The sequence below is a fragment of the Zingiber officinale genome, chromosome 10A (assembly GCF_018446385.1).
Source record: "Zingiber officinale cultivar Zhangliang chromosome 10A, Zo_v1.1, whole genome shotgun sequence".
Taxonomy (NCBI): Eukaryota; Viridiplantae; Streptophyta; class Magnoliopsida; order Zingiberales; family Zingiberaceae; genus Zingiber; species Zingiber officinale.
In genome coordinates, this window is record NC_056004.1 from 80,081,391 (window position 1) to 80,103,348 (window position 21,958).

The 21,958-nt window shown below is 38.8% G+C and overlaps 1 non-coding gene across 1 annotated transcript; it reads right to left on the minus strand.

Annotated features, from left to right (window-relative positions):
• Positions 1-16,475: 16,475 nt before the first annotated feature.
• Positions 16,476-16,581, minus strand: LOC122028297. The gene has a single exon (XR_006124704.1). It is a non-coding gene; the product is annotated as a small nucleolar RNA R71 (small nucleolar RNA).
• Between the last annotated feature and the right edge of the window lie 5,377 nt (positions 16,582-21,958).

A 21,958-nucleotide genomic window follows, 5' to 3' on the forward strand; every position in this document is an offset into this window, starting at 1 on the left:
ACTTTCCAACATGTGAATCCTGCTTGGAAGGTAAAATGACCAAGAGACCTTTTAAGGCCAAGGGGTATAGAGCCAAAGAAGCGTTAGAATTGGTTCATTCTTATTTGTGTGGTCCTATGTCTATCCAGGCTAGAGGTGGTTTTGAATATTTTGTCTCTTTTATAGACGATTATTCAAGATATGGATACATTTACCTAATGCGCCGTAAGTCTGAGTGCTTTGATAAGTTCAAAGAATACAAGGCTGATGTGGAGAAACATCTAAGTAAAAGTATCAAGACACTATGGTCTGATCGTGGTGGTGAATACCTCTTAGGAGAGTTTAGGAATTACTTATCAGAGGCCGAGATTCAATCCCAATTGTCCACACCTGGTACACCCCAACAGAATGGTGTGGTAGAATGAAGGAATAGGACTCTTATGGAGATGGTTAGATCGATGATGAGTTATTCAGAATTACCAAATTCGTTTTGGGGATACGCTCTGGAAATGACAGCGCACATTCTGAACTTAGTACCTTCTAAATCTGTATCTTCTACTCCCACAAAATTATGGAATGGGCGAAAGCCTAGTCGAAGACATATTCAGATTTGGGGTAGTCCAGCACATGTGCTGAAACCAGATGCTGATAAGTTAGAATCTCGTACAGAAGTTCGTGTGTTTGTAGCTTATCCCAAAGGAATGAAAGGTGGTTTATTTTAGTCCTAAAGACCAGAAGGTCATTGTTAGCATCAATACCCAGTTTTTAGAAGAAGACTATATAATGGATCACAAGCCCAGTAGCAAAATTGGTCTAGAAGAACTTAGAGAGGGCACGTCTACTTCAGTACCAACAGTACAAGATGAAGTACCACAAGAGTCTGCAACACGTGTCACACATGATACACAGCCACAGACGGTGCCTCGTCGTAGTGGGAGGGTTGTAAGGAAGCCTGAGAGATTCATGTTTTTGGGAGAGTCTTCGGACTTGATCCCGGATAAACATGAACCTGATCCCCGAACATATGATGAAGCACTCAAAGATATAGATGCAGTATCTTGGCAAAAGGCAATGAATTATGAAATAGAGTTTATATACTCTAATAAGGTCTGGGAGCTAGTAGAACCACCTGATGGTGTAAAAGCCATTGGATGCAAGTGGATCTACTAAAGGAAAAGAGGGATAGATGGGAAGGTAGAAACCTTCAAAGCAAGGCTTGTTGCGAAAGGGTATACTCAGAAAGAGGGAATCGATTATTAGGAGACTTTTTCACCGGTAGCCATGCTTAAGTCTATCCGGATACTCTTATCCATTGCCGCTCATATGGATTATGAGATTTGGCAAATGGATGTCAAGATAGATTTCCTTAACGGAAGTCTTGAAGAAAACATCCATATGAAGCAACCAGAAGGGTTCATTGAAAAGGGCAAAGAGCATCTAGTGTGTAAGCTCAATCAGTCCATTTATGGACTGAAGCAAGCTTCAAGATCTTGAAACATCCGGTTTAACTAAGTAATCCAGTCATATGGATTTATTCAGTGTCCAATGAGTCTTGTGTATACAAGAAGTGTAATGGAAACGTGGTAGTATTTCTTATACTATACGTAGATGATATTTTGTTTATTGACAACAATGTCAAGGTATTGTCAGACGTAAGGGTATGGTTGTCCAAACAATTTGATATGAAGGACTTAGGAGAATGTGAATATATTCTTGGGATCAAAGTTATAAGGGATCGCAAGAATAAAATGTTGTGCCTATCCCAAGCTTTATATATAGATACAATCCTTGTTCGTTTTAGCATGCAAAACTCCAAGAAAGGTTTCTTACCTTTTAGTTATGGAGTAGCCTTATCTAAAGAGATGTCCCTGAAGACATCAAAGGAGATTGAGGACATGAAGGCACTTCCTTATGCTTCAGCAGTAGGAAGCCTTATGTATGCAATGCTGTGTACGAGACTTGATATCTGTTTTACCGTGGGCATGGTTAGCATATATCAGAGTAACCCTAGACAAGGGCATTGGACTATGGTAAAGCATATATTAAAGTACCTGAGAAGGACTAGAGATTATATGATATTTTACCAAGCAGACGATTTGCTCCCTGTGGGTTACACGGATTCAGACTTCCAATCAGATAGGGACAATAGTAAGTCAACGTCAGCCTATGTGTTTACTCTAGGAGGTGGAGCCATTGCATTGAGGAGTGTTAAGCAGAAATGTGTCTCGGACTCAACCATGGAAGCTGAGTATGTGGCAGCCTCTGAGGCAGCCAAAGAAGCTGTATGGCTAAGGAACTTTCTAATGGACTTAGATGTGATTCCTGATTTGCCCAAGATCATCACAATTTATTGTGATAATAGCGGTGCAGTTGCAAACTCGAAGGAACCATGAGCTCATAAGGCAAGAAAATATATAGAGCGCAAGTACCACCTGATACGAGACATCGTCAAGCGAGGAGAAGTTGTCGTCGCCAAGATTGCATCAGAAGATAACCTAGCAGATCCTTTCACAAAGGCCCTTTCGGCGAAAGCTTTTGATCGTCATGTGGAGGGAATGGGAATAAGATGTAAGGCAACAGATATGGCAGCTTAGTCTTTTAGTATAAGTGGGAGATTGTTAGAGTGTATACTAAAAGCCTAGCTTTTGTAAACATTTATTTGTTGAAATAAAAGAATCACATTGGTCAATATCTGCATTTATTTGTTAAATATAATTGTTCAATTAATTTATATAGTAGACAACATGGAGTGTGGTGTCACACTCAGAAGATCATGTTGTCGGTTCTCTATAAATTATAAACAGTTGCTCGCGACTAAGATAGAAATGAACAAATCATCAGAATAGTCATAGTGTAATTAAGTATTAGTTTATCTTGACTAATAAATTACACTGATACACTTTAAGTGTATTGAGTAGGATCATTTAGGTAAGTTCTTTTTGTACTGACTTACTAAATGAACTAGACCTTAGTTATTATGGAAGTATGTGCTCTTAATCCTAATATAATAACAAGCACATATATTTAATATTTATTTCTTTGACTTATCAAAGGGTGAGGTTTAGCTCGATAAATCAATATGCCCGATAAGTTGGGAAATGATATTACTTATAGTGTGTGTTGTTGATTATAGAAGGAATCTGTGTCCTAGTTATCTAGGTTGAGAATGTCCCTAAGAGGAGCTCATAAGGATTGTCATGTTAAACCCTGCAGGTGGACCTAGTCCGACATGACAATAAAGTTGAGTGGTACTATTCTTGGAGCTAGATATTAATTAAGTGAGTTGTCAGTAACTTACTTAATTAGTGGACATTCGTAATCTTAAACACAGGGAGACTAACACACTCATAATAAGAAGGAGCCCATAATGTAATTTGGGAATGGTGCGGTAGTGCGGTAATAACTCTCTAGTGGAATGAGTTATTATCGATGAACTTGAGTTGTGTGTTCGGGGCGAACACAGGATACTCAAGCTCATCGGAAGGCCAAAACCAATTTCTCCTCTAGGTCCCTGTCGTAGCCTCATTATAGCCTCAAGTCCATCCAAATGTAAGGCTCTTCTTGGTGTCCAAGAAGTGGGCCCGTCCAATTCTTGGTGACCAAGCAAGGGTCGGCCTCATCCTCTCCTATAAGGGTTGGCCCTTTGCTTGGTGACCAAGCATGAAGGGGCCGGCCACAATATTCAAACAAGGAGGGTTGTTTTTGAATTTTTAAAAATCTTCTCTTTGTAAAAAACTATAAGTTTTAAAAGAGAGATTTTAATTTTAAAAACTTTCCTTATTTGATTTTGGCCACATGTTTTAATAGAGAGTTTTAAAAGTTTTAAAACTTTCCTTTTTTAACCATCCTCATGGTTTAAGAAAAAATGGAGATAAGTTTTAAAATTAAAATTTTCTATCATCATGTTAAAAAGGGAAATTTTATAAGAGAGTTTTTAAATTTTAAAACATGGTTTTAATTTTTAGAAACTTTCCTTTTTTAACTCCTACTTTAGGAAAGAGAGCTTGTAAAATTTTATAAGAGTTTTTCTTGTAAAATTTTATAAAAATAAAATTCCTTTTTCCCCTTGATGAAGAGGCCGGCCACCTTGCTTGGTGCCCAAGCAAGTGGCCGACCATATTAAATTTTTTAAAATCATCACAAAATTAAATTTGGTGATTGATTCAATCAAGAGGAAAGAAAAGGAAAAATTAAAAGGGAAAAGGAAAAACTCTTGGATGATTTTATTTTTTGTAAAAAGTTTTTCCTTATTTGCCTTGGGCAAGTAATATAAAAGAAGAGGTGAGGGGGCTTCATGAGATACAACTCTTATTCTATTGCTTGGAGGTCTTTTGGTGGCCGGCCCTCTCCCTTCTTCCTATCCCTTTGCTCTCTTCTCCTTGGTGGTGGTGGTGGCCGAATTCTAGAGGAAGAGGAAGGACTTTTTTGGGTGGTGTTCATCTTGGGGGATCGTCGCCCACACGATGTCCAAGGCGAGGCAAGGAATACGGTAAAAGATCTCGAGGTCATTAGCTTATAAAGAGAATGTATAACTAGTAGTTTTCTTCCGCATCATACTAGTTATTTTCTTTGTAAGAATTCTAAATACAAGAGCCAATTAGATCTAGTTTATCGAATTTATTTTTCAATTTTGTGTTTTCTTCTTTTTCAAATTTGTGATTCGATTGTTCTTTTTGGTTAACCTAGAGTTATTTATGGAAATAAATATTAGCTTTCCTTAAAAGGCTTTGCCTAGGCGGTGGTGGTTGCTCCCATATCCAAGAAGGCCATGTGCCTCGCCATGCAGTCCTGGAAGCCAATTTTGGAAATTAATATTTATGGAATTAATAACTTAGGTAGATTTGAATCAATAGTGTTAAATTCCGCTTGCGATTCAAATCTAAACCATTAAGAACAGATAAGTTAAATTTGGAATCAATGATGTTAAGTTCCGTCTGCGATTCCTAATTTAACTTCTAAAGAACACAATAGGTTATTTAAGGAAAGGTTCGACACTTGTACAAAAAAATTTTGTACAGTGGAACCGGTACGTTTTCCTAGGATTAACCAACAAGGTTACCCCCCCCCCCCCCCTTAGGATTTTCACCGCCTAGGGTTATCACCCCCTAGGACCTAAGGTTTCCGCCCCTTAGGATTTTCCTCCACCTAGGGTAACCACCCCCTAGGACCTAAGGTTACCACCCCTTGGGATTTTCACCTTACCTAACCGTAGTTATGACTTTTGCCAAAGAACACTTAGGACTTTCCTGCAATCTCCATCAGACATGTTAGATCACAAATAAGCTTAACTTTGATTCCTTTTACATTATCAAAACTTGGGTTCGATCGTCGGATACTTCCCACACCAACAAGATGATCAATCTTTGTAGCTTCATCAATCCTTGTTGTCGGCGATCTATAGATCGGGTCACTGTTTCGATTATGAATCCCTCCGGTCATGAGCCATCAGCAAACATCATCAGATTAGGTTAGTATTGGCATAGTTGATGATGTTAATCTGATTATGTTGTAGATTTTATAATTTGTTGTTGCTTGGATAATTAGTGTATTTAAAATGATTTATGATAGGATTTACGATGGAGAAATAAAAGAGCGGTAGAAGAGGTATTTTCATTAACTTTTTAATGAAGGTTTAAGTGACCAACTTAACTTAGGTAATTTAAGTAGGTCAAATGAGCATAGAAATTTTAATTTTCATCATAGAATTCAAACTTCAGAAGTAAAATAAACTTTAAATGAGATGCACAATGGAAAATTCATTTGACTAAATGATATTCTGATAGAGGTATGGAAGTGCTTAGGAAAACAAGGTATTGAATTGCTTACAAAATTATTTAACATGATATTGAGAATGAAAAAAATGTCTAATTAATAGAGAATAAGTACTCTAGTTCCCTTATATAAGAACAAGGGAGACACACAAAATTATGCAAACTATAGGGGTATTAAACTAATAAGTCATACTATGAAACTTTAGAAAAAAGTAAGAGAAAAAAGATTAAGGAAGGAGACCACAGTGACAGAAAATCAATTTGGATTCATGTCTAGAAGGTCGACAATAGAAGCTATACATCTTCTTAGACAATTAATTGAAAAATATTGGGAGCAAAAATAAGATCTACACATGGTATTCATTGACTTAGAAAAAGCTTATGATAGAGTCCTAAGAGAAATTATATAGAGAATTTTAGAATAGAGAGGTGTTAGCATAACATATATTGAACTAATTAAGGATATGTATGAGAATGTAACGACCAGAGTAAAGGCTTCATGTGGAGTAACTGAAGCATTTCCAATAAAGATAGGGTTACATCAAGGATCAGCTCTAAGTCCCTATCTTTTTATACTAATTATGGACGAACTCACTGCGTACATTCAATACACAGTACCATGGTGCTTGTTGTTTGTAAATGATACTATTTTTGGTAGATGAAACACATGAAGGAGTAAATGCTAAACTATAATCTTGAAGGGAAAGATTTTAAGCTTAGTAGATTAAAAACAAAATATATGGAATTTAAGTTTAGCAATATTAGAAGTAATGAAGCAATTGTTAAGATAGTAGAGGATGAGTTGCCCGGAACCGAGAGATTTAAATATTTAGGATCATTTTTGCAAAACGATGGAGGGATTGAGAGAGATGGCTTACATAGAATACAAGCAGGATGGGTGAAATGGAGGGGAGCGTCAAGTGTTTTATGTGACCGTAAAGTACCTCTTAAACTTAAAGGTAAGTTCTATAAAATCACAATTATACCTCATAAGTTTTATAAAATCACAATTAGTCCAACATATGATGATTAGGATGTTGCATTGATGATGATTGTGTCGATATCATGATTATATATATATATATATATATATATATATATATATATATATCATGTTCATCATTGCACTACATGTTGACGACCAATGTCTCCCTTGTGGTGTGAGAGAGTCATCAGTCATTCGTGTTAGTGCTGCACACTCGGCCACTCATGGATTTTGGTAGCTAGTTGCTGCTTGTCCTTTCGTGCCTCCCGGCCACTCAGCTTGTGGAGTGACATCCGGCGTTGTGAGCAGTTAGGGATTCTGATGCCATGTAGTTAGATAATTACTTAGCGCACTGTCTGCCTCAGTTTCTTTATAGTGATTGGAGGGTAGTACATTTGTCACAGACCCAATCCTCCCAGCCATACAGGGGTCATGGTGTCTTGAGAGGTGGCGGAGGTGACCATGGAGCATGCACATGCATTTTTTGCATATGTTGCACAGTGCATCTATAGAGATATATCTGCATACATGTCTAGTAGATAATAGCAAAATGTGATTGTGATATGTTGCACTTATTTGAGTTATCATTGTTGCATATGGTTGTCATATATGTCATTTATTATACATGTATATATTATTGGTTATATTGCTCAGGTATTACGAGCAGATATGTTGCTGATCCCTGGTGAGTTTACTGATCATTATACTGTATTTTCGATTCCAGATTGGGAATGTATGTTTATTATGTCATGGGTGATCATGATCTTATATGTTAGATCCGGATTGGATATGTGTATTCATTATGTCAGTTATATGTAGATGCATTCATTATGTCGGTTTATGATCATGTTCTTATTTTCTTGATGAGACTGTATACTTTGATCTCCATATTTTATATAGACCATGCACTATCTTGCCTATAACCCATTGAGTGACCCGCACTCACCACTACATTTATGTATTATTTTTTTCCCCATGTAGTAGGTAGTGATTATAGAGTCGGTTAGTGTATCTTGTGTTGGCGCAGCGGGTCGGCAAGAGGGGGTGAATTGCCTGAAACACTAAAACAAACGGCTTTCATGACTTTCAACTCAGATTAATAAAGCAATTAAAACAGAAGTAATAACTTGAAAGAAATAAGTAAAAGGTCACTATTTACTTGGTTACAACCTAGATGGTTATTAATCCAAGACAGATGGAAGCTCAATAAGAATCTCCTTCGCTGAAGGCGGAGAAGCCTTTTACACACAGTGAAAGCTCAGAAACAATTAGGAAACTAAATACCGAAGTTGTTACCTCTTTCCTAGGTTCAGGGGTCTTTTTATAGACCTTGAAAAAAATTATCCACAAGCTGAAGGCACCTTCCATAGGGCTGGAAGGCGCCTCCAGCGAGGCCAAAGGATAAAACTTTATCCTTTCCGTAATAACCAAAATTGTCTGGTCGAAGGCAACTTCCATGGCTATGGAAGGCGCATTCGCACTGTTCATGGAAGGAGCCTTCCACAGAAGTTGAGGAGGCTCCTTCAACAACCTTTGAAGGCGCTTCTAGCAGCACTTGCAGCTCCATTTCACTCCTTTGGTGCTATGATCTCCTGGGTAATTTCGACCAAGGGAATAGGGCTCACCCAAACCTAATTTCTGCCCTTCTCCTCGAGCAGCCTTCCTCCTTGGCTTCTCATCTCTCGGATCGCAGCACGCATCCTTCTTGTCCACCAGTGTACTCTTCTGTAGTATCTCATCCCTCAGACGCATTGAGCCCATCAACTCTCTCCTGTGTTGTCCTTCTCGCTAGCTACGTCTTCCTCTTGATTTCCTGTGCTCCTAAACTCCTGCACACTTTGACACATGGATCAAAACATAACAAGACCTAACCTAACTTGGTTTATCATACCAAAAATAACCTCGGGATTCCAACAATCTTCCCCTTTTTTGATGTGAGCAACCCAAGTTAAGTTACGGTAAACTAATCATAAAGTAAAGATAATAAAATTGTAATTATGCAATAAAGTACAAAAAGATTTTCTAATTTAAAATTTAAATTGAACTACTACCTGCCTCTAGACTTAATCTTCCCTTCTCCCCTTTGATCATATAAAAAATGTTGTGCCAAAAAAAATCTAAGGGTAAAAAAAAAATAAGTTTTAGCAAAAAAGCTTAATTTTCTAAGTGAGACTTGCAAGTAAAATGAAATTTCTAAGTAAAATTTGCAAGAAAAAAAAAATTCTAAGTGAAATTTGCAAGTCAGTCAAACTTGTTCTTCCCTACTCCCCCTTTTGATCACATTAAAATTAAGGTTCTTTTAACTATTAAAAAAAATTTCTAACTGAAAAATAAATTAATGCATTTCTAAATACTTAATAGTAAGTCAATTAAATATTTTATGTCATTAATTAGCTTCCATGCTGTGACGAGGCACTAGGCCTTCTTGGTTATTAGAGAAACAACCACTTTCTAGACAAAATCTTTTAAGAAAATTAAACATTTAATTTTCTCACTAAAAGCCCTGAATCTAATTAAAGTTTAATTTATAAAAGATTTTAGAATCCAATATAGGTTCCTTCCAACTGGGTTAATTAAAAATCTTTTAGGAATATTTTTCTGAGAAATTTCCTAATTTGCCCCTTATGGTAATTAATATATCAGTTCAAGTTATTATATTTCCTAATATTTTTATTATATGAACATGCATGATTTTTCAAATATTCTATCTCTATTTTCAATTTGTCATTTTCTATTTTCAAATTATCACATAATTCTAGTGGACATGCTTTGGATAACCGTATTTTCAAATCTATAATTTCTTTTCTAACTTGCAATAGTTTTTTGATAGGAATTTAACAAATTTGACTAACTTATCAAGTGGAAGAGATCGTACCTAACTTACCTTATCGATTCCGTCATCCGTAGCTCCCCCTGAACCGCTACATTTTTCTGATGTAGCTTCCCCTTCATCGATGCTCCCGATGCTCATTTCGGACGAGCTTGCTTCGTGTTTGTCTTCTTGATGACTTGCCATCAATGCAAGTGCGAAAAAGGTTTCAACCTCTGATTCAGATGACATTTCGTCCCACATCGCCTTAAGGGTCTTGTCTTTGTTTATTTGGACGGGCTTCTTGTCCTTGCCTTTGTCCTTATTCTTCAATTTAGGGCAGTTGTCTTTTACATGCCCTTCTTCATTGCAGTGGTAGCATCTAATTGTCCTTTTTTTTCTACCCTGCAAATGGTTAGATTTTATAGATTTAAATAATTTTTTAAATTGTCTTACCATCATTACCATTTCGTTGTCGTCAAGAGAGGATTATGAATCTTGTACGTCCATTGTTGCCTTAAAGGAAATGTTGTGCTTTGACTCCTTCTTCGGATTTACACATCTCGTTTCATGAACTTTAAAAGTAAAAAATAATTCTTCTAAAGTAGTTGAATCTAAATCCTTAGATATGTAATAAGCATCTACTAATGATGCACATTTTGTATTTCTAGGGAATGCGTTAAGCGCGTACCTTAGTGAATCTCAGTTACTTACCTTTTCTCTAAGATTTTTGAGTCTAGTGATGAGCTCCTTGATCCTTGAATGAAGGTGTGCAACGATTTAGCCTTGTTCCAGTTTGATGTTGCTGATCTGGTTTCTGAGCAAATCCCGTCTCGGGAGTTTCGCCTCCGACGTTCCTTCGTATAGTTCCAGAAATTTCTCTCAGAGCTCCTTCGCAGACTCGTAGGCTCCGATCCGGTTGACTTCTTACGGCGGTAGAACGCTTAGAAGATGGAACTCTGCTTTTCGTTTGCCACCAAATAAGCCTGCTCCTTTTTGGTCCAGTAGTATTTTTCTTTGCGTTCGGGTGTTACAAAACCAAATTCCATTATTAAAAGTAAATCGAAATTAGTTTTGAAAAATACCTCAATCTTCTTTTTCCAGTTGGCGAAATCCCCCTCGAACGTAGGTGGGTGGATGCTTGATCCGATCATCTCATGTGCTTCATTTGGCAGTTAGTCCTCTTGAAACTGATAGGCTCTGATACCACTTGTTGGTCCAAGTAGGTCGGTTGGAGAGGGTTGAATTGCCTGAAACACTAAAACAAGCGCCTTTCTCAACTTTCAACTCAGATTAATAAAGAAATTAAAATAGAATTAACAACTTAAAAGAAATAAGTAAATGACTACTATTTACTTGGTTACAACTTAGATAGTTGTTAATCCAAGACAGATGAAAGCTCACTAAGAATCTCCTTCATTGAAGGTGGAGAAGCCTTTTACACACAGTGAAAGCTCAGAAATGACTAGGAAACTGAATTTCGAAGTTGTTACCTCTTTCCTAGGTCCAGGGGTCTTTTATAGACCCTGGAAAAACTTATCCACAGGCTGAAGATGCCTTCCATAGGGCTGGAAGACACCTCCAGCGAGGCCAAAGGATAAAACTTTATCCTTTCCGCAATGATCAAAATTGCCAAGTCAAAGGTGCCTTCCATGGCTATGGAAAGCGCCTTCGCATTGTTCATCGAAGGCGCCTTCCAGCCAGGGAAGACTCCTTCCACAGAAGTCACAGAGGCGCCTTCAACAGGCTTTGAAGGCGCCTCTAGTAGCACTTGCAGCTCCATTTCACGCCTTTCCTGCTACGATCTCCTAGGTGATTTCGGCCAACGGAATAGGGCTCACACGAACCCAATTTCTGGCCTTCTCCTCGAGCATCCTTCCTCCCCGGCTTCTCGTCCCTTGGACCGCTGTGCGCGTCCTTCTCATCGACCGGTGTACTCTTCCACAGAACCTCGTCCCTCAAATGCACCGAGCCCGTCGACTCTCTCCCATGCTATCTTTCTTGCTAGCTACGTCTTCTGCTCAACATCCTGTGCTCCTAAGCTTCTGCACACTTAGACACAGGGATCGAAACATAACATGACGTAACCTAACTTGGTTGATCACACCAAAAATAACCTTGGGATTCCAACATCTTGTCTGTCGGTCCCTATTCACATTAGAAGATGGTCTTTACTTCACCCTTGTTTTCTTACACATTTTCTTTATGGTATTGGCATTATATTGGTGTTTAGCCTTGTGGCTACGTTATTGTTTTGGTAATCTATTGTGTTTAAGCCTTGTCGGCATGCATTGTATCTTTTTGGTTTGTATGGAATTTTCATCCATTTTTAGCTGTGTTTTTAGTACAGCCGTGTGGGTTGTTTATTATATAACTGCGTAGTTGTGATCATTTTTGTTCCAGCCGAGTGAGCTGTGTATATAACTACATGGTTGTGTACGTTCCAACCATGAGAGCTGATGATATAGCTTGTGAGTAGCCTTGTGGTTGTATTCATAATTCATATTGTCACAGTTATAGGGGAGATACTGTTCATTTGCCAAGCACAGACTCCTTTGGGGCGTGACATCTGTGTTCAAGCGTTGATGAGTATCTCCAGATTTTCTTGTATTAAGGTAATGGTAGTGAGCTTTCTAGCCTCTTCCATCTCCAAGTCTCAAATTCAGGCGAAGATTTTCACATATGACTCTAAATTTGATCCTGTCTGAGAGCTGTAGAGAGGGTGCGCTAGTGACGATGGCTTTATTGTTGACAGAGAGAAGACTTCTTGACCTCCAAGGAATGCCTTCCTTAAATTCTACGCACACTTAGACGATACAACCACATGTTAGTGACCAAAGACAAGGAAGGGATCCCTAGCAAGGCCCTCCAATGCTCAAGTTTGTCCAATCCTTCGCCAGTGAAAATGAAGAACAGTAGAAGATATGTGAGAGCTTAGGTTTCAGATGCAAAAATATTTTTGTACCTTGCCAAAGGAGAGGATCCTCCTTTATATACCACCTCTCATAACCTCCGTGATCATGAGGTTGTCCTCATGTGTTAGAGTTTGTTAGGTAATGGAAAAAATACAACCTAGGTAATATACAATAATGGTCCGAGGAATCTTCCGCTTACCCATTGTATACCTCTTTTATCGTTTATAACTTAAGCCTTCAATGAAGTGCTTAAAGGAATATGTTATCATAGTTAGTATGTTGATGAGAGACATGATAACCTCCACGATGGATCCCAAAGTAATATTCCCCGACATATTCTGACAGGTCGTTAAGTATATCTCAACTACTTGTCGGTTAAGTATATCTCGACCGGCCTATAAGGCCAGTCAACTTTAGTATCTTCCGACCGATTCATACAGTTGGCCATCTTATTAGGGCTCCTTATTACTTTTGACCCTCTACTGATGATGGTAGCCGAACATATTCTGACTGACCTATATGGATGGTTGACCTTGTCAAATATACCTTGGTCGGTTTGTAAGGTTGCCATTATATTTACTCTAGTACTTAAGCCGCTTAACTATGTTTGGTACAGGATCAACATTCTCTTAGGAAAATAATACACAATAAATAATACAAGGCTTTACATGTGCTGGAAATGCATTCAAGGGACCACATGATATATTATGCGTACTGGCAATCCATTTAGAATCTGACCTGAAGCGGAGCCTCATTAGCCTTGCCACCCTTTACTCGGTCGGGCGTACATAGACGACTTTATAAGGTTGAGTTATCTTAGGCCCAACCACCCCTTATCCAGTCGGACATGCATATATAATTTCCATGAAGTCGAGTTGATAAAGAGTTTTTGTGGAACTGAGTGCTTTATGCACCTTAAGTTCAGCCGAGCTCTATTTGACCGCACACTCATAACGAGATCCTAGAAACTCATGGAAATTACCCCCTCATTAACTGGTCAAGCATTCCAGTCGGCCCATTGACCGGCCGTACTTAGACTTGGTTGGGCACTAGTTGTTTTATACTGAGAGTGGAAGCTATAAGCCCTTCCCTCCCTATGTTCACTCAGCTTGAAGGTCAGTCGGTTTGATCAGTCTTATCGATATCCCGGGCTACCCTTTAAGGGTCAACCGGGTCAACCAGTCTTATCCCACGCAAGCTTTAACTTGTTCACCTTGGTGTTACCCACCTTGCCTCTGAGCGACTAAGGTGGCTAAATGGAGGATGTTCTCTCCTACTGCTTTGATCGCCTGGTTATTTTGTCATTGACCATCACATCATCATGACTTTAACTATCATGTCATCTTATCGTTGTCCTTTTTCTACCACCTATATTAGTGATGTTACCCGACCCAATGTGATACGTACTGTATTCTGGTCTAAAATAGCTTAAAGCATGACTTCTCGTAGAATGAAGGGTATGTTAACAGTCATGTCACAATTCTCATCTGGTCCTTTGTAAGGAATGACCAACCCAGGTGAGCCAATTTCACTATAAACTAGAGAGAGGCATGCAATTCATCTTATGTATTGATGTGCGTAGATTATATACACTTTTATGCATGCTTTGACGCATATCTACTTGTATTTCATTAGCATAATCTATGTTTATTGCACCCTATTTCATTACAATGTCATACTTCCATTATATTTTGTTTGGAGATCTACTCTTTGCTTATTTTGATTGATAGGACATGATTTGGAGCAAAAATGGAGCTTAAATGAAGTCTAGAGCTTCCAGAGTGTCACGGGCATGCGAAAACTAACTTCTTCCAAGTTCTGGTCGTGCGGAGACCACATGGTCGTGTGAAGGGTGTGTGTGGGGGGTGGGTGGTGTTGAGGCCATGTGAAGCCTGTGCGGAATTTTCAACACTGCAGACCAAAATTAAAATGACCATAAATTTGTGCTCGGTTGGAGTTTTGGGTTGTTGATTATACCAATTTGTAGATAACTTCAAGATCTACAACTTTGATGAAGACCTCAACTCAAGAATACCACGTCAATATGTGCTATAAATGATCTACAAGTCCACACGGCCTTGATACATGGTCGTGTCAATTCTAGAGCAGAAGGAAGGCACGGCCGTGTAAATTCGCACGGTCGTGCGGTGAAACTAGAGCAGAAGAGAGACACGGCCGTGTCAATTCACACGGCCGTGCGGTGTAACCAGAGCAAAAGAGAGACACGATCGTGTCAATTCGCACGGCCGTGCGGTGTGACCAGAGAAGAAGGAAGACACGGCCATGCAATCTCGCACGGCCGTGCCACTCAACCCGAAGGGAGGAAAGTGTTGGCCATGCGGATCTCGCACGGCCGTGGGACGGGTCGTGCGGCGCCCGTGACCTAACTTATAAAAGAGTCAAAAACCCTATTCTTGGGGGCATCTTTGGTTCGGGACTTCATCCCTCTCATCAAGAAAGGGTTCTCCCCTTCGGGGGAAATCCTAGAGCTTCATTCACCGCCGTCCCTTGACGTTTCGTCCATCTCTAGAGCAAGGAGGCATCCCCAAAACATTGGAAACCTTGGCAAGCATCTCTTCTTCCCCTTCTTCTCACATCAAGGGTTGTAAGTATGCTTTACTTTATGTTTTGGGTTGTTCTTCCCTCACAATGGAGTAGATCTCCTTTTCTATAGATATATGGAGTAGTTTTGGATAGAGTTTGATGTAAGACTCATGTTTATGCCTTTACTTATTGGATGATTTTGCTTGCTTTGTTTCTATTTGATATGCATGAGACTTGCTGAGATTATCTCATCATATTGATTGATTGTGTAGGAATTACTAATTTCATAAAGAGAGGATCTTAGATCATACACTCGAGGGGCCCTAGTGACAGGGGTAACTCGTTCACGGACATCTAGGAATGGCCCTTAAAAGGAGACACAACTTCTCCATAAGGAAGTAAGAGACCGAACTAAACCCTTATCTCTATCCATAATGATACCGATTGGATTTGCATTTTTGTGATCTATTGAGGCACCCTAGTGACAGGGGTTAACCATGATAGGATTTCACAGGGATTTTCTCCGTTTAGTGCTTAAGGATAGCAGCTTTAACTTCCAATGAATGCATGTCGATTGACAATGAGGAAAAGATAGAACATGATATATCAGGTTCCACCATAATGAAACCAAAATCCTAGAATCCATTTCCCAAAGCTCAATTCCCTCCAAGATCGATTCTCTCATCCTTCTCTTTCTCTCTTCAATCACTCTCGTTAGTTTGCAAGCGCCAAAGCTAACTTTCGACTGTCTAGATAACTTACTTTGCGACATCTCTAGTGCTTAATCAACAGTCCCTGTGGTTCTACAATCTTATATATTACTGACGACGAATCTGTGCACTTGCGAAATCGTAACAAGTTTTTGGCACCGTTGCCAGGGACTGTTTTCGATTAACATTAGTTGATTAGCATATGAGTTACCCTAGACATTTTTCTTTTTCCATTGCATTTTCTTTCTTGTTTTCATTATGCACTTTATTTCTTGCAATTTAAATTCTGCATTTTCTTTCTTGCTTTTCATATAGCATTTTATTTCTTGTCTTTAATTCTTTATTTTTGTTCTTTTCTCATAATTTTTTTAGATACCATGAGCACTAACATGTCAAGCAGGTCCTTAAGAGATTTCTCTACACCCATTTCTGCAAGATTTTTATCTCCCATTATGCAGCCTCATATTGAAGTAGAATATTTCCAACTAGACCCAGAGTTAATTTTCATGATACAAGGTCACAAATTTGGAGGAGAAATATCAGAAAATCCTTATCTACATCTTGAGACATTTCTAGAATTTTGTGATATGGTGAATTGTGAAGGGGTGTCAGCAGATGCAGTTCGATTGACGGCATTTCCTTTTAGCATCAAGGATAAAGCAAGGACTTGGTTATATTCTCTCCACCCTCAAAGCATCACAAGTTGGGAACAATTGGAGAATCAATTTCTGAATCATTTTTTTCCTCCAAGTAGAACGATTTATATGAGGAATTGCATCACAAATTTTTCTCGAGCATATGGAGAATCATTATTTGAAGCATGGAACAGATTCAAGAGTCTACAAAGACAATGCCCTCATCATGGTTTGTAAAAATGGCTGACCCTGCACATATTCTATAGGAGAATTTCTTTCTCAGATAAGTGTTTGTTAGATTCATCAGCTGGAGGTTATTTTCTGGACAAGAGTGTAGATGAAGCATATATGTTAATTGATCAAGTGACATTGAACCTCCATGAATGGTCGAACAAAAGTTGGATGGAATCTCCCTCAAAAATTCAAGAAGTACAAGCCATATATATAAGAGAGCTTGTCAAACGAAATACAATTCAACAATCCAAGAGTTTTGAAATCCACAAGTCACAGAATGAGGAGTTCAAACATTTGGGGGCGAAGATTGATAACATTGTTTCAAAATGGTTCAAACAAGATCCTCCTCCTACACAGACAGTGTCTAGTGAACAATGTAATAATTTTAAGTTGAGAAGTGGCAAGAATCATGAAGAACTACTGAAGAAGGATTTGTTTAAAATTGAGGAGAAGAACAATAGAAGACCTCAAGAACTCAGTTTCATTACTCCAGGAAGTTCCCAAAGGCCACAAGTACCTTTCCCTCAACGATTGATCACACCTACACTAGATAAGCAAGTTAGACCTCCTCCGTAAGCTCAAAGGGAATACGGGAAAAAGGAAGTACCTTTTCCAAGACCTTCACTAAAGGTTCCTTTTCCATAAAGGCTAGTGAGGGTCAATGAAAACGAAGATTTTGGAAAATTCTATGACACTAATATGGTTGAGTGTAGATTTCTGGATGTATATGAAGATGAGGACTCTTTAGATGAGGATTGTGATGATAATGCAGTGGATAACAAGTTTTCAGATTTACCTTCTGGGTTTACAGGGTGTTATGATGAAATTGAATTTTAGATGATGAATGTGATGTGGTAGATCAACTTAAAATTGCAAATGAAGTTACTGATCCTCCTATAGATGATTATCCCACTGAGAATATTGATGTTGGTTTATTTTTTAATGCTTGTGTTGATGATGATGTTATGAAAGGAAGTGTAGAGAGCTGTGTTGTGGAAGCAGCATCTCAAGAATCACCTCTTTTATCCGCACAACCTTCTGAGATTATGAGAGTTACAAGGATTGAACATGTTGTGGACCAATGTGTAGGGACTTGTACAATAGAAGCAAAGCCCCAAGAATCACCACTTTTAGAGTCACCACTACTTAAGCTAGAGCTAGAGCCAATACAAGATTCAGAAGTTACATCCACATGTTTAGAACTTTCAAGTATCTCTCAACAAAGCAAGGTTAGTATCTTTTGGAAAATTTCATAGATGCACCAATAGTAGATTTTGTTGGATGTGATTCAATTTATGATACATACTCAGTTCATCTTAATAAGGTTCTAGTTCTATCTAATATAGCATGCTTGGGAGAGGTATGTTTTTCTTTTGGATGTGCAGATTTTCATGAGGCCTATAATTGGAAGCTCGATCTGAACCGTCTTCGACCTCCTGAAAGAATTTCCAAGAAGACGAAGATGGAGAGAGCGATTCTTTACTTTTTGATGAAAGCTCCCTCCATAATAAGAGCCCTTGGTAAGAGGGTGTTGAAATATCTTACCCCTCCAAGAGCGAGATTTTGATAAATCTAATGAGGTGGTCTAGCTAATGACCTTAAACAAGCGCTTCTTGGGAGACAACCCAAGTTCAATCTTGTTTTCATTCATGTTTTTAGTTCCTTTCTAGTTTCATTTCTTTCCTCATAATAAGCATGTATCCTCTACTTAATTTTTGTTGTCAATTTTCTTTTATAGGACTCAAAGATTAGGAGGAGTGCAATTACATGATGGAGAAGTTAATGACATGGGCATTTGACACACATCATTTGGTAACTTCTCTTACTTTTAATCTCCTCCACATTATTTTTAGTTTTCATTGGGACAATGAAAAGTTTAAGTCTGGGGGGATGCATTAGATGCATTTGGTTTAGTTTAGTTTTTGCTTATTTCTTTTGCATAATAAATTTTTCCTAGTTGCATCATTCATCACATCATGATTGTTTGTTCCTTAATGCAAAATACTAACACGTTTCATCTAGATATTTATGTTGTGTGATTTGGTATGCTAGTATGCCTATTGATCTTTATTTTCCTATCCATAGTAACATGAAGTGAGCATTGTTATTACTAGAAGAATTTGAATGTTGGCTTAGTTTTAGGATCTCTTTACATTATGCTTGACTTTGATGGTAGATATTTTTGAAAATAGGCATGATTCATAGAACATGAAGTGAACATTGTTATTACTAGAAGAATTTGAATGTTGGCTTAGTTTTAGGATCTCTTTACATTATGCTTGACTTTGATGGTAGATATTTTTGAAAATAGGCATGATTCATAGAACTGGACTAGTACTCTTGATTCTATGGTGACCTCTCAACTATATTTTGGTTACTGGATAAACTCAAATCATGAAAGCTCATTTGGAAAAATCAATCCCAAAATAAAAATAAAAATAAAAAATAAAAAAATAAAAGTTTATTCAAGTTTGATACTTTGCAAACATAATAAGAAAAAAAAGAAAAAAAATAAGGGATAAAAAATAGTTATCGTGAGTGGAAACTAGGAATTCACCCCTTTGAGACTGAGTTAGGTTACTGGGGAAATGAATGTTATGTTTCTCTTGATACTGAGTATTCCTTTGAGACCTTGTGTAGACGATGTATAGCATTTTTGAGGGGAACGAACCTTGCATGTGGCAAGTAAGTGCCTATCGCCGGAAGTATGAGGAACACGGTTAAATGAAAATTTGACTAGGCTTAGAGATTGATACTTGAAAAAGTTAGGTCATTTATTACACTGAGCATGGAGAACTTCTACTTATGTCATACTCAAATAATTTTTGTATCATGTTCATCAATAAAACTATATGATAGGTTTATATTGATTTATTAGGGATTATTACATGCCAACTAACCACGTGAGTCTAGATTGCGGGTTTTACTTGAGGATAAGCAAAGGTTTAAGTCTGGGAGTGTGATATGCGTAGATTATATACATTTTTATGCATGCTTTGGCTCACATTTACTTGTATTTCATTTGCATAATCTATATTTATTGCACCCTATTTTATTACAATGTCATACTTACATTATATTTTGTTCGGAGATCTACTTTTTGCTTGTTTTGATTTATAGGACATGATTTAGAGTAAAAACGGAGCTTAAATGAAGTCTATAGCTTCTAGAGTATCATGGGCATGCGAAAACTAACTTCTTCCAAGTTCTAGCCGTGTGGAGACCACACGGTCGTGTGAAGGCCATGTGGGGGGCGTGTTGAGGCTGTGTGAATGTCACACGGCCGTGTGAAGGCCGTGTGGAATTTCCAACACTGTAGAACAAAAGTAAAATGGCCATAACTTTGTGCTCAGTTGGAGTTTTGAGTTGTTCTTTATACTAATTTGTAGATAACTTCAAGATCTACAACTTTGATGAAGACCTCAACTCAAGAATACCACGTTAATATGTGCTAAAAATGATCTACAAGTCCACACGACCTTGATACATGGCTGTGTCAATTCCAAAGCAGAAGGAAGGCATGACCGTGTCAATTCGCACGGCCATGCGGTGAAACCAGAGCAGAAGAGAGACACGGCTATGTCAATTCACATGGCCGTGCGGTGTGACCAGAGAAGAAGGAAGCCACGGCCATGCAATCTCACACGGCCGTGCCACTCAACCCGAAGGGAGGAAAGTGTTGGCCGTGCGGATCTCGCACGACCCTGCTAACTTATAAAAAGGTCAAGAACCTTATTCTTGGGGGCATCTTTGGTTCGGAGCTTCATCCCTCTCATCGGGAAAGGGTTCTCCCTTTCGGGGGAAACCCTAGAGCTGCATCCACCGCCGTCCCTAGACGTTCCGTCTATCTCCAGAGCAAGGAAGCATCCCCAAGACATCAGAAACCTCGGCAAGCATCTCTTCTTCCCCTTCTTCTCACATCAAGGGTTGTAAGTATGCTTTAATTTATATTTTGGGGTTGTTCTTCCCTCACAATGGAGTAGATCTCCTTTTCTATGGATGTAGGGAGTAGTTTTGGATAGAGTTTGATGTAAGACTCATGTTTATGCCTTTACTTATTGGATGATTTTGCTTGCTTTGTTTCTATTTGATATGCATGAGACTTGCTGAGATTATCTCATCATATTGATTGATTGTGTAGGAATTGCTAATTTCATAAATAGAGGATCTTAGATCATACACCCGAGGGGCCATAGTGACAGGGGTAACCCGTTCACGGACATCTAGGATACTCCATTGAAAGGACAGCCAACTTCTCCATAAGGAAGTAAGAGACCGAACTAAACCCTTATCTCTATCCATAATGATACCGATTGGATTTGCATTCTTGTGATCTTCCGAGGCGCCCTAGTGACAGGGGTTAACCGTAATAGGATTTCACAGGGATTTTCTCCATTTAGTGCTTAAGGATAGCAGCTTTAACTTCCGGTGAATGATTGTCGATTGACAATGAGGAAAAGATAGAACATGATACATCAGGTTCCACCACAACGAAATTGAAATCCTAGAATCCATTTCCCATAGCTCAATTCCCTCCAAGATCGATTCTCTCATCCTTCTCTTTCTCTCTTCAATCACTCTCGTTAGTTTGCAAGCACCAAAGCTAACTTTTGACCGTCTAGATAACTTACTTTGCGATATCTCTAGTGCATAATCTGTTGGTGCGGGAAGCATCCGACGATCGAACCCGAGTTTTGATAATGACAAAGGATTCAAAGTTAAGTTGTTTTGTTATCTGATATGTTGATTGAGATTACAGGTAAATCCTAAGGTCACTTAGGCAAATTCCCTAGCTACGGTTAGGCAAAGGAAAACCCCGAGGGGGTGGTAACCCTAGGTCCTAGGGGGTGCTAACCCTAGGCGGAAAGTCTTAGCGGGTCAGAGCTTCGGGCAAAATACTATGGGGAGGTAACCCTAGGTTGAAATCCTGGTGTCGCGAACCAGGTAGAAGTCTGGACGGGTCGGGGACCGGACGTCCAGCATGAAGACTGGAAGCATCGGATGCTGAGCAAAAGTCCAGTCGGTCTAGAGGACCGAACTGGCAAAAGGTAACTTCTCCTGAGTGGAGTAGGTCAGGACGCATTCCCCGGAAGAGGGAACAGTAGGCGTCGGTTCGACCTAGTTTTTTCTATCAGAAATCCAAAGTCAGAACCGAACAGTTCGAAGACTGTCAAACTTAAGTTTCTAATATATTTTGTTTAGTTCTAACTCTGTTTTGCAGGAAACTAACAGTTTTGTGTAGGGCTAGAATTGACCGGGATCGGTCGACCGAATGTCTGGATCGGTCTATCGAACCCCCAAGCCAGCAGATAAGATTTCCAGATATTGGACCAGGCTCGATCAGAGGATCGGTCGACCGAACCTTGGGATCGGTTG